Source organism: Crocuta crocuta, unplaced genomic scaffold (assembly GCF_008692635.1).
Source record: "Crocuta crocuta isolate KB4526 unplaced genomic scaffold, BGI_CrCroc_1.0 scaffold70, whole genome shotgun sequence".
In the NCBI taxonomy this organism is placed as follows: domain Eukaryota; kingdom Metazoa; phylum Chordata; class Mammalia; order Carnivora; family Hyaenidae; genus Crocuta; species Crocuta crocuta.
The window spans coordinates 4,851,309-4,865,587 of NW_027528417.1; the positions used below are offsets into that span (position 1 = coordinate 4,851,309).

Genomic DNA, 14,279 nt, shown 5'->3' on the forward strand with positions numbered 1-14,279 from the left:
CCTCAGATCATTCTAACATGCTAACAGGAGGCCTGAGCACAAGAGCAGAAACTGGGTGGGGGCAGGGCAGCCTGAGGAGGTGAGATTAACCTTCTGGGAAGGGAGGCTGAGAATCAAGTAGCCTTCAACTTGGAAAAGGTCCATCCACAGATAACTCCGAGGTTTCTAACCTGGAATGTGGGAAAGAGGAAGTAAAGAGCCAAGCCGGACAGGAATGGTTAGATTAAAGGCATAATCAAGAGCTCCGCAGGGTATATGTGGCCATGTATCAAAGGTGCCAGCTCTCTGGCATTTTTGCATTGCCTCAGTCAGTAATAAAAGGCCCACCGTATTCATAATTACCAGGCCATAAAACAATCTTCCTTAGACTCTAAATGCAGGTTTCAGTTCTAAGCATCTATATGAGCCCTAGCTAGAAATACGTAATAAATATTTGCTCATCAACTTATTCTCATTTGAGATACTACGTGCCGTTCATTACTTGAGACAGCCCTAACAAGATTTCCAAAGTAATACAGACAAAAGCGTCACCATCTCTGACATCCAAAGAGTTCCTACAAATCAAAACAAAAATACAAAACACTGAAATCACGAGTCACAAAAGAAGAAACACAAGCAGCCAACACTTTGAAAAGATGTTCAAACATACTAATAAAAGAAATAATACATAATAAATGTATAAATATAATAGTAATAATAAAAGAATAATAAAAGAAACCCTTTTCAGGTTTGCTGAGTTTGAAAGGTGGACAGAACCCAGTTCCGGCATAGGTGTGGAAAATCGGGCACTTTCACACATAGCTGACAGATGTTGCAATTTGATACCACCTTTCCAGAAAGCAGAGTGGCAGTATGAAAAATAATATTAAATACTCCTACGGTTCAACACAACAATGTCATTTCTAGGACTTTATGCCAAGGAGATATAAAATACACATTCAGTGGAAGTTCGTTACAACTTCTTTTCTCTCTTTCATATTTATTTTGGGGTTTAGTTATGGCAATGAAACAAAAAAGAAACAACCTACAACCTGAAGATCCAACAAGAGGGATTGGCTAAATACATGAAGTATTTACACATCACAACTATACAACAGAAGCACCAATACTAGAATACAGGTACAACCATATTAACTGGAGAACATCATACACTGTAAGGTAAAAAAAAAAAAAAATGCAAACCAAGACCCTATATATGGATATATATGATCCATACTAATATCAAAATGACAACAACACTAGCTAACTTTGGGGCCTTTACATGCAAAGCATTGGGTCACCCATTAAATTCTCACACCAACTCTAAGGCTTTCATTTAGCAGGATGAGAAAACTGAGGCCAAAGAGGTTAAGTAGTTTGTCCAACATCACACAGTAGTGAGCAGGAGAGCTGGGACTTAATAACCTCATGCACCCAGAGGCCAGAGCTCACACCCTTAACTATGTGTAGCTACACTCATGTTTCAGTCTATACTATGTGTTTTAAGAAACAGCCCATCAATGATTAGGCAGGTATATTTCTCCAAACTGTCATGTCCAGGTAGTAGGATTTAAGATGATTGTTATTTTCTTCTTAACATTTCTCTTTTTGATTTGAATTTTAATAAGCAAGGGGTTTTTTTCTTATAATTAGAAAAAAATGGCTTTTACAGTTGTAAAATAGAAGTCCCACATTTTGAACAAGAAGTGTAAAATGTACCCTTTAGGAAAGGCCAAATGATACTTTTTAAAACTATATAATACAAGATCATTTGCTTTAGTGCCCAGATTAAAAACATGCCAACTTTAGGGGCACCTGGGTGGCTCAGTCGGTTAAGCGGCCAACTTCGGCTCAGGTCATGATCTCACGGTCCGTGGGTTCGAGCCCCACGTCGGGCTTTGTGCTGACAGTTCAGAGCCTGGATCCTGTTTTGGATTCTGTATCTCCCTCTCTCCCTGACCCTCCCCTGCTCACGCTGTCTCTCTCTCTCTCTCTCAGACATAAATAAAACATTAAAAGAAAATTTTTTTTTAAACATGCTAACTTTGTAAAAAAGAAGTCGCCCAACTTTAAAAATTGTTTGGAGTAAAGGTTCACCAACAATGAAAAGCCTTCTCTCCAACAGTATATCAAATGAAGGGCTCCGTACGTGGGCACACCCCCTTACTCTCCAGAAGGAGGGGGCCAAAAACCCCAGGGGAGCGGGGCGGTGAGAGAACTGTTAGAGCAGAAGGAGCCTTAGGGGTCATTTAGTCTCGTGACCTCACTGGATCATGTTCACAAGGTCCGAAATCACACGATCAGTGTGGCAGATACAGGACTGAAATCCAGCGCTCGCTGAATGATACCAGGCAGTATGACAAAGATCTTTTTCTTTTTATTCCTTCTCTGAACTTAGTCAAAAGGTCAGTTTTACAGTCTTGTCATTAGAAGAAACACTGGCCTGGCCGCGCTGCACAGCCTCACAGAGCACCGCCCGTGCCCGTGTTCCTCGGACTCTGCCCTGACCCACGCCAGGTGGGAAAAGACTGCCCCGCAGAGGCGTGTGAGTGGAGCCTGGGAAGCCTTGATCCCTTGAAGGCTCCAGTACATAAAATGCTCTCAAGGTCTCAACGCTGTTGGTGACAGCCCTTGAAGGACCACTCTGCTCTGTTCATGCTGGTTTTCAGCTGTTCGACACTTAGGCGTCCATTGGGCCACGATGCCTGGTTACCCAAGATGCCCCACTCCCGTCACGCCACACCTTCTGTGCTTTCTCCTTCCTGTCCCTGTACCCTACCGGGGGGCACCCGTTGCTCAGGGAATTTCTGTCTCTATACAGGAACAGCTCTGGGACGCCCTTTCCTTGGGGGATTCCTGTCCCTGTGTTCTGCACGCACCAGGGTGCAGGTAAGAAGGACTCAATTTTGTAACGCGCTGGCCAGCGGAATCCAGGCTGGTGCTAAACCCACTTCTCCCCACTGGTGGGCCCAACGGCATGAAGAGCACGTCCAAGGCAGGAAAAACAAGAAGCCTAAGCTGAGTTCTGCAATCCACTTTTACCAGAGGGACTTCATGGGAGCTTGGTCTGCCATCTCATGCACATGACTCATACACGGGGCCAAAGCACCAGATGGGGGCACGGGAGGGCTTTAAGGGTGGGTACAGAAGAGAGGCTGGTGGTCCCAGTCGGGGCCAATCTAAAAAATCAATGATTCAACGTACGTAGCCTTGGGCACTGGAAGATAGACCGATTTCTGCAACCACAACCAATTTGCCCCTTTTATCCAAGCGGTCAGCCAGGTCAGCGGCCAAGAATGACTAAAAGGCATAGCATTTAGGTTCCACAGACACTCTGGGGGACAGGACAGCCATCCCAAACTCTGTCCTTATCACGTGCTGCACTGCACACACGGCCAAAGCCAGGCCTCTAGATGAACTGGACTCATGCAGCTTTTACATTAGCTACTGCAATCATCTGCCTGCAGAAAGAGGTAAATCCTGACCATAGTGGGTGAAATGCACACATGAAGATAAACAACGAGGGGCCAGGGTTGTATGCATCTTTCATCAAGGATCAAGAAAAGACGAGGGGACTCTCTATTGTCTTCCTGAGCTTGGTGGGAGGGGGGTTGGAAGGGAGCCAACGGAATTACAAATCCAAAGGCTAGCTAGAAGGAAATGCACAAGCAGTCTTCACAGATCACCTTATTTCAGACTCAAGGAGGAACAGACACAAATCACTCAGTCATGAAGCAGCACTGGAACATATCGTTGAGAGGAAAATGAAGGGCCACACTGATCGAGCTGGAAAATGAGAGGGACTTCCTGAGGAGAAAAGCTGCAATTTTAATGGCCAGGACAAGGCCCTGAGGGGTAAGAAAACAGAGAGATGGCTTCTGAAACCTCCAACAGGCTGTTCATTATGAGAGCAATCGTGAGACACTTCTTCCTTGAGACCCAGGGCAGCTGCCTCTCGGTGTTATATAAGATGCTGTGCAAATTTGAGAGTGGAAAATCGGCACCATGCACACCCACCCTCACTGGAGTTTCTCGGTGACACTTATAAAAGATATTGAAGCCCGTGAGGACCATTTCCTGGGAAACATATCTGGGACCTGATGGCATCAGGACTGTACCGGAAGATGCAGGCAAGGCAGGACATTCTGGAAGGGAGCCTGGCCACAGCAGCCCGGCCTGGGCCTGACTCGATGCTGGCCACCAGAAGGCCACCTCTCCACGGGAGCACCCAACTGAGCCTTGACCAAGGAAGTGAAGCAAGAACACTTCCTCCTCTCATTCAAACCAGTCTCGTTACGCCATGCACTCTGCCAAGATTTTACTTATTTTGTGTGGAATAACGGCTGAAACCCACTGAAAACCACTGAATCTTACTTGCAAGCACAGCACATGACACAAAACTAAAACTCTTAACATGTGATAAAAGGACAAATCCAGACGATGATCACACAACCATACAAACAGCTATTTCGGCAGAATTTTTAACGATCCAGGAAAATGCCAGGTGGGGGTAAAAGCAAACCACAAAGTAACATAGCAATATGACCCCAATTGCATAATTGGTACATTTAACACACAACAAAATACAAAGAAGATGAAGGAGTATTGCACCAAAACGTTAACGGGGTTGGTGAACTTGCATGGGATTTTAATTTTCATCCTTACGCTTTTTCTCTATCTTCCAAGGTCCTACAATGGAAGAAAAAGTTTCACTGGCTTTTTTTTTTTTTAAGGACACACACTCCAATTTACTAGGCCTTTTCTATCCCCTTGCATTACTTTAGATTTTTTAAACTGCATTCTTCGCCTGTAATATGCAATTCGTTCAGCAGCAGCCGGTCAGAACAGATGTGATCTCCTTCCCACAGTGACTTTAAAACTAGCTGTCACACTCACAGAACGGGCCCTTGGAAAACACCGAGTTCTGTAAGTTAGTGGGAGACTTCAAAATCAGAGGAGGCAGATAATAACGATTTGATTTCTTTAAAACGCCACAGGATTCGATTTTTGGAAAGTAAACTCCGCAGGACTGCAGGGAATGGGATGCAACTGCTGTTCGGTCTGAATAAACCTCAACGGCACTTTTCACGCCCGGAACCTCTCGTCCACCGTCTGGGCGGCTGCAAGCGCGTTTGCGCAGGCAGCGCGCGCCAAGTCGGGCGCCGGGAGGGCACAGGGGAAACGAGCAGCCTACGGGCGGAGAACGCTATTCATCCACGTTTCTCAGGTGTCCCAGGCACCGCCTCTGACCTGCACTTACCACTTAAGACGTACGATGTGTGCCAGTCAAGAGCCTGGAAACCCAATCGCCCTGATGTGGAAGAGAACATGACCCTGCAAGTTCGCCCCAGCCACACCAGTTCGGAGATCCCCTCAACCTTCCAACCGCACCCACGACCTCATCCTTAGCTCCGAAGACCCCCAAGTCCCCGTCCTGACCGCAGTCCCAGATTTCGGCTTCACCACGTTTCTTCCAACCCTCCAGCCCCAGACCCGTGTCCCTTACCCAAACCTCGGCTCTCCCCAGCCCCCACCTGCGCCTGCCACCCCCCTACACTTTCAGTCCTCCCTCCCCCAGCCCCCATCTGCGCCCATCCCGGTCCCACTTCCCCATTCCCCACGCTGCCCGCACTGGGAGGCACCCCGGGAAGGAAGAGCTGCCGGCGGCGCCCCTGGGGGCTCCGTGCCGCCGACGAGAGAGGGTCTGCGGTCCCCTCCCCCACTCACCGGCCCCAGCGGCGCTCCTCGTCTTCGGAGGCGGGCGGGACAGCCGGCGCTACGCGGAGGCACGGCAGCGACGCTGGAGACGGGGGGCGGGCCGAGGCCTGTGAGGAGGACCCTCCGGGCGCTGGGTGTGGCGGGCCCGGCAGGACCCAGACTCCAAGGTGCACGGGCCAGGCCGGACCACGTCGGGAGGGGCGGAGCCCAGCACTGCGTCGCACTGAGCGGGGCGGGGCCTAGTGGGGAGTCCCTCCAAGCGGGGACAGGAAAGCCTCCGAGGAAACGGTAGGAAGGGCCTAGCTGGCTTTGCGCCGGGAGTAGGGACGCGGCAAGGCACCGGAGAAGCGTGCCTTGTGGGCTGTCACTCCCAGAGGGGGGCGGGACCACGATGAGAGAGGCGTGCCTTATGGGCTGTCCACGCTGGGGGGCGGGACCTCGCTGGGCGGCCCCACCGAGAGGGGGCGGGAACACGGCGGCAGGGGTGTGTCCTATGGGCTGTCACTCCGAGAGGAGGCGGGACCATGGTGGGAGAGGCGTGTCTTATGGGCGGCTTCTCCACGAGGGGTGGGGCCTCGCTGGGCCTTCGCACCTAGAGAGGGCGGAGCCTAACAGAGACGCTGAGAAAAAAAATACCGGTATCCAGGCTCTTAGGAAAGACCTGCATTACTTCAGTAATAGCTTTCCAAATAAAAGCGTCAATCCTCTTCAGATTTCCTTTCTTTAGAGAAAACGGGTACTAATGTAGGTCTTTTGTAAACAGGAACTTTCGGAAAGCAAGGTGGGGGGGATTATTCTTCGCCTTTCAATTTATAGGAATGCTCTACTTTCGGATAGCCAGGAGAACCTGTATGCCTCGTCACATGTTCCTCTGGTCAGTCTCTTATGGCCCAGACCCCAATTTTCTTGTCACTTTCACATATAGGAACAAGTCCCCCGCCACCCTTCATCTCTCAGAAGACTTCTTACTTTTCCCCTTCTCTGCGCCCTGGCAGCATCCATCTCTCTGCTCTTCCTAGATCTCACTCACCTCCCACCTCAGGCTGTTTGCCCTGGCTGTTCCCTCTGCCTTCCTTAGTTAAGGAGATTGTTTACTTCCTCTCCTCCCTCCAGGGAATAGAATCCTTCCTTCTCACTGAGGCCCTTTCTGATCATCCTAATACTTGCTCTCCTCCGTGTCCCACCGTCTACCTTACCTGCTCTCCTAGTTCTTTTTTTCACAGCACTCATCACCTAACATTTTATATTATCATATGTTTACTGTCAGTCTCTCCCAAATGTAAGCTTCGCCAGGGCAGGGATTTTTATCATTTTTGTCTGCTGATATGTCCCCAGTGTCTGGAACCCTTTAGATCCCCAACAGGCAAGCAATAACTCTCAGTGGAACAAAAGAAAGCAATGGATGAAGCCTTTATAAGAGTTCCCGCTTTTACACCCAGGTCAGCCCAGAAGAATGCCTCCAAGTCCTGCAAAGCCAGCGAAGTGAGGTCTGCTCTTCCACTCCTCTGCCCCTTTCCTGGGTCTTCCAGGTTCAAGACAGGAAGGAGGGAGATGGGGGGACAGGGACAGAAGCGTGTTACTTGAGAGGGGCTGTTTGTTGTTCTTTCTAGAATCCCAATGCTCTGTCAGGGGAGTTCACAACCTTACTGACCAGTTCTCACACGGCTGTCTTGTAGTAAGTCCCGCATGGGTATGTCCAGAAGTTCTCTCTCTTCTGCAAATTGGGACGGATTGTTTGTGAGCTTCAACAGGTTTAAACGTTACTTACTCATTAGCCTTTTTAAAAATGCAGTCTTCCTATCTTCTCAGTCCCTGAACTTGGATGGCCATCCCTCCATATAACTTCATCTTCTGGTGTTTATGTGACCAGAAGGACGGGAGTGGGGGGGGACAAAATTTGAATGGAAATATTTTTTTAAAAAATACCTTTCACATGGACAATCTCATTTCATCTCCACAATTAACAAATTAAAATGTTGTGTTAAGTATGACAAATCAGTCGTTGGACAACACAAACGGCTGACCTGCGTGAGTTAATTTCATAATGCCTGTGTTAGTTACCTGTTGCTGCATCACAAACCACTACGCAGAATTCGGGATTCTCCTTTTGGGGATTTCCTTCATGTTTTCTGGCTCCCAGGACCTCCTCCTTCCAGTTCTGCTGGCCACAAAGCTAAGGTTCTTTTGGAATTTCCTATGCTTTCCATCTATCATGCCCTTCTGTGAAATTGGGGCTACTCTAATGGCAGCGTTAGGGAAGAGAGAGGAAAAAAAAAAATAACAGGGATTCTCCTCATGCTCTTTGCACACAAGGGTCCCTTTCCCCCTTCCTCGGTCCAGGGGGACAGGTGTTCTTCCAGGGTCTTAGTTACCCATGTCACTGAACCACAGCGACGCAGCACTGTGACTCACACTGGCCTCAGGGCAGAGGAGGAAGGAGGAAAAACAGTAAGTTTTCACCACTTTCTCCAGCTTACAAAGCCTTTTTTGCATATTTTATCCAAAGGTTTTAGTAGTGCTCGATGGAGAAACACAGGCTGCTGTGAAGTTACCCCATTTTGGCCAGAATTGGAACGGAACCAATCTGATAGATGACAAAATGTTTCAATTTGCCTTTCTTTTATTAGGAGTGTGAAAAAGACATGTGTATTTCATTTTCTGTGAATTATATTTTATATATTTGGTCATGTTTTCTTTCTCTTTTTTTTAATGTTCATTTTGAGAGAGAGAGAGAGAAAGAGAGAACAGGCCAGGGGCAGAGAGAGATAGAGAGAATCCCAAGCAGATACCATGCTGCCAGCACAGAACCTGATTGGGGGTCTCAAACTCACAAACCGTGAGATCATGACCTGAGCCAAAAACAAGAGTCAGGTGCTTAACTGACTGAGCCACCCAGGTGTCCCTATTTTGTCTGATTTTCTACTGAATAGAGAGGTTTATATAACGATAAAAATAGTCCTTTTCTTAGATACAAATATCAAAACTTTTTCTCAGCTTGCTATATCTTTTGATTTAACTTATGCTGTTTTATTTGCTTGTGTTTTTGGCTTATTTTGCCTTGTTTTGTTCTGTTTTGGCAATGCAGATCTTTTCTATTCCTAATTGGTGAATCTTACCAAGGTTTTCTTTTACTACTTGGTATTTCCAGGTTGTATCATACTTAGAAAGACCTTTACCTTTCTTACGTTACTTTGAAAATCCATCCATGATTTCTTCTAAACATTTCACAATGACACATTTTTCCTTGTAAAAGGAAATTTGTTTTTGGGGCACCTGGGTGGCTCAGTCGGTTGAGTGTCCAACTTCAGCTCAGGACATGATCTCACAGCTTGTGAGTTCAAGCTCCACATCGGCTCTGTGCTCTCTGACAGCTCAGAGCCTGGAGCCTGCTTTGGATTGTGTCTCCCGCTCTCTCTGCCCCTCCCCCACTCGCACTCTGTTGCGCTCTCTCTCAAAAAAAAAAATAAATTAAAAAATAAATAAAAGGAAATTTGTTTTGGTGTGATTTAAGTGGAATGGATCCAGCTTTACCATATGTCTTGATAGCTACACATTTGCCCAACTTCATTTACTTAATCATACATTTTTCCCTTAGTGATTTAAATGTCATCATTATCATATACTAAATTTCCTTCTGTACTTATGGACTTTCTCAGTATATCATTTTCTTTCTTAAAACTCTCCAGTACAGTGAGAAAAGGCCAACCCATCCTTGACAGTTTTTGAATACCTCATTCCCATCATAATTGTCTGGTGTAGCAACCATTTAAAGCCTCACCTTCAGTAAACTGTTCCAGGTGACCACAGGTGATATAACTGTCCCCACTGTGCTCTAGATTTGTAGTATCCAACTTTCCTCCAGTGACACCGTCTTCAAACCCAGCCAGGTCAGATCCAGTCCCAGATTTCCGTCTTGAGCACCTGATGCCAGCAACCATTTCTAATACCAAATACAGCAAAACCTCGGGTTGCAAATAACTTTTCCGGCAAGTGTTGCATGACAAGCAAACATTTCTAATCAATTTTAACTTGATAAATGAGCGATGTCTTGTAATACGAGTAGTACATGATGCCAAATGTCACATAATCACAACCGAGCCAATGGTCTCTTTGATACAGGAATGCTTTGGATGACAAGCATGTTTCCAGAACGAATTATGCTTGCAAATCAAGGTTTTACTTCACGCACATGCCAAGGCTAGATCAGTCGCTGCCTGAATGTGGTGAATGAGCACCTTAGTGACTCAGTGATTTCAGAGTTGGATCAAGAAGCTGCCACAACTCCTACTGCTTCTTGACACCTAGGAAGCTTGACAATAGACTAGAACTTGCTGCAAAGAAACCCACAACCTTCCTGGGGGAGGGGGGGCAGGGCAGGAGCCATAGGAGGATGGCTTCCTAACTTCCCCCACCTGACTTTAAGTGAGTGCATCTAACTAGAGAGCCTAGTGTTATTTCTAAGCTTCCAACCACTATACCTAGAACATCTTCTCATAAATCTTACCCGTTTCTTATGAAGTTTATTCCTAGATAATTTGCCTTTCTCATTACTTGTGTGAATGAGAACTTTTCTTCCGGGATAGCTTTATGTGGCTGTTGCCTATTATATGAACATTAATTTTTGTATAACAGTTTTATGATCCAAATAAAATCGCTTAGAGTTTATAATAGTGTATTTCTTGAAGATTTCCAAGTTGACAGTCACATGATCTGGAAATAACTACAATTTTCCTTCTTTCCTTTCTTGTTTCTGACATTAAGGAAATGCTTCTGGTGTTTACTCAGTAAGTAGGAGGTTGACTTTGGGTTTGAGATAAAAAGAATCCATGAATTCTTATTTCATTGAACGTTTTTTACTTATCAAGGAAGAATGCTGAAATTTCATTAAAAATGCCTTTTCATCATCTGTGGAGACATTCATGTGATTTTTTTCTTAGTGATAATTAATTTTTTAATAGGTCGCCTTATTGAGCTTTTATTCTGAAGGAAATAGACAGCCTTTGAGGAATTCTGAGCAGATGAGTGACATGATGTGACTCACATCTGAACAGGATCATTCAGATACTTTCCTGCATTGCGAACACACAGCAGAAACTCAACGTTGGAAGCAGACTATTGCAGAAATTGGGGCAAGATATGGACTGCACCAGAGTGGGAGCAATACAGCGATGAGAAGCAGATGGATACTACAAATATCCTGAAGGTAGAGTTCTCAGGCACTGCAGACATGTTGGATGTGAAGAATGTGAGAAAAAAAGTCAGTGACAGCGCTGTCATTAACTGAGGTGGGGACAACTGTGGGAGGAATGGGTTTAGAGTCCAGACCCTGTGTTGGACACGTTGAGCTTAAGATGCCTTTTGGAAATCTGAGTTGGAATATAGGCCAGCAGTCAGGAGACAGAGCATGGCTGGAGGGATGCATTTTTAGATCATCAGCACAGAGCTGATGTCTGAAACTGCAGGCCTGGATGGGTCCACCAGAGTCATTAAGGAAGAGGGCCAAGGACTGAGCCCTGGTCCTTAGCTCCAACAGCGAGAGTTTGAAATGAGGAAAAAAACAGCAAAGGATATTTGGAAGGACTGGCCAGTGAGATGGGGGGTAAGCCAAGAGCATGGGAAAGGGGGTGTCTCAGAAGCAGGAGAAGAACATGAATGAAGAAGGAGCTGTGCCACATTCTGAGAGCAGGTCAAGGAAGATGAGAACTGGGAACGTGAAATAACATGACAGGACTAAGATGGACATATTTGGCCTAACAATTATGGTAAATGTGCCTGAATCACTTGTGAATAAGCGAAAAATGTTCAAACTGGATGAATTAAAACTTGGCTCTTATACTCTTCATAAGAGACAACCTAAGTTAAAAAAATTTTTTTTAATGTTTTGTTTATTTTTCAGAGAGAGACAGCATGAGCAGGAGAGGGTCAGAGAGAGAGGGAGACACAGAATCTGAAGACAGGCTCCAGGCCCTGAGCTGTCCGCACAGAGCCCGATGTGGGGCTCGAACCCACGAACCGTGAGATCATGACCTGAGCCGCAGCTGGACGCTCAACAGGCTGAGCCACCCAGGCGCCCCCTAAACTAATTTTTAAAGTTCTAAAATGAAAGGATGGGCAAAGGCACACCAGGAAAATATGAACACAAATAAAACCAAGATCATGATCTTAATATGGTTGGACTCAGAGCAAAAAGCATCAAAAAAGAACAAAGAAGGGGAATTTGGAATGCTTATATGTAGAATTCCCAGTGAGAGTACACACTTGTGAATATAGATGCGCCAAATAACACTGTTGTCCCTGCCTTGGCCAGGGCCTTTGCTTCTGCTATTCCCTGTACCCGGAACACTCTTCCCTAGCACACTGCCCACCCCGTCACTCGTCCAAGACTGTTCACAATGTCGTTTTCTCAGTGAGGCCCACTCTCATCTCCCCTTTCAGAAATGTAACCTAGTCTCTCTGATCCTCTTTAACTATTTTGTTGTTTACCTTCCTGTTCCCCATGGCTCCTACTGAGTTTGCCTTAGTGATATTCTCCCTTGGACTCTTTCCAGTTTTCCTTCAATTCTTTAATGTCTTTTTTTTTTTTCACTTCTTTTCCCAGTGCCACCATCTCATGTTTTGTCTCCTGTCTCTCTTTCTCTTCTGAGAGCCACTTGAAGAAGGTATTGTTGGTAGGGTCCACACCCCTGGATGGAAGCTTTACTTGTGGCTCAGTATTGAGGGGGTGAATTGGCTTGGACTTTACTTTCCTTCAGCCCCAAAATGGGACACTGGAGAACTGCTCATGGTGCACACAGACCCCGGGCAGACCACTGCTTCCTGGGGCTGCGTAGTGTGTCTGTGTGTGTCCTCATGTGGCTCTGCTCCTCTGCTTCTACCTTCATCCTCTGTGTGCTGCTGCTCTGGCTGGGACTTGGCTTTGTGCACCCCCTACCCTGGGCCCGTTCCCGTGGAGTGCCCCTGGCCCTCTCTGAGATCATGAGTGTGACTTCTGCCAGCGTCCCTAATTACGGTCACCGCCTTGGGTGCACTCCCATGTGTTTTGTGTGGTTTTGAATTTCAGGAGTCTCCTAGGTTTGTCAAAGATGAGTGTTTGAGCCAGTTTGGGCTGCTGTGACCAAAATACCATACATTAGTGACTTAAAGAAAATAACCATTTAAAAATTTTTCCCACTTTGATAGTGGACAGAAATGTACGTCCATATATGAAAACACCTATCTCATCCCCCTAGAAATGTGTAAACTGTTTCCATCCTCACTTTAACTATTAATACAAACATCCATTGGCTAGAGTAGACAAAATATCATATAGATATTCTTAATATCCTGAGGAAAATGTTGTTTTATTTCCACCGTGTTTTTACTGGAAACCTGTAATATAGATTAATGACCATTTGACATCTGCCAAATAACCAAGGACATAATTTGGCTCCCAGCGTTATTTCAATTTCCTGTCTTAGCAGGGAACAGGCTAAATGGCTAATGGGCCTTTTCTGTGTCTTCTCGGTATCAAATACATTCCTGGATTAAAGCCATTGAAGTAATAGGATTCCTCTATGAAATTGCTCACCTGAAGAGAACTGCTCATCCTAAATATTAGATTTTGATTGAGATGGGTATCTTCAGCTGTCAAAATCTATATCATTAGTGTCAAGAGCTACAAAGGGTATGACGTTTACCATAGTTGTGAGCTAATAAGTTAACCTGTCGTGGTTTCACGGATGCCAACAGAAGACAAGAGACCCCTGGGTCAGAGACGGAAGACTTTATTATTCATTGCATAGCAGGCAGTGTGAGCTCTTTGTTTGTGTCCATTCCCTAGAGAGGGGGTAAGGGTGTGTGGGGGGGAGGCAACTCAGGTGAATTCTGCACACTCACTGGGTTTGCAAGATAGCTCAGCAACTCTGAGTTTAAGGAACCCTGGTCTTTTTAGAGGGGCTGTTAACAAGCCTACTCAGCCTTTACCTCTGAGGGAAACATTATCTTTATAATCCTAGACACAAAAGAAATCTGTCTTCTGCTCCACACAGAGACACTAGCTCTGGCTTCAAGGTTGTTTCCTATACAAGCATCTTTCAAAAGATAATTTGGAACAAAGACTTCCAGTGTCTTGACTCAGAAGATGTGCAGACATGCAAATGACCCATTGTAGAATCATTTCCCAACATTAGGATTAGTCTTGCTACCAATGCAACTCATGAGTTTCCCAACAGAAGTGCAGTTCACCCTTAAGCAACTTGGCATATAGTGGCACCAACTCCCCAAGAAGTCAAAACTCTGTGTATAACTTTTGACTCCCCCAAAACTTAGCCAATTATTGAACAGAAGCCTTACTGATAACATAAACAGTCAATCAACCATATTTTGTATGTTATATGGATTATAGACTGTATTCTTACAGTAAAGTAAGCTAGAGAAAAGAAAATGTAAGAAAATCAGAAGAAAGAGAAAATACATTTACAGTAATGTACTATAAAAAATCCACATACAAGTGAAGCCCCACAGTTCAAACCTGTGTCGTTGAAGGGTCAATTGGATATATTACAGCCTACACAGGTAGCAGAATTTCAGAGTTAATAAGACTT

General features: G+C 45.6%; 1 protein-coding gene across 1 annotated transcript in view; it reads right to left on the reverse strand.

The window, feature by feature from the left end:
* The window catches only part of ANO10 (anoctamin 10), a 223,570-nt gene extending 217,539 nt beyond the window's left edge, over positions 1-6,031 (reverse strand). Inside the window, exon 1 of the mRNA XM_077754298.1 lies at positions 5,707-6,031. The gene's annotated coding sequence lies outside the window, so the exon portion shown is untranslated. The remainder of the gene's footprint in view (positions 1-5,706) is intronic.
* Between the last annotated feature and the right edge of the window lie 8,248 nt (positions 6,032-14,279).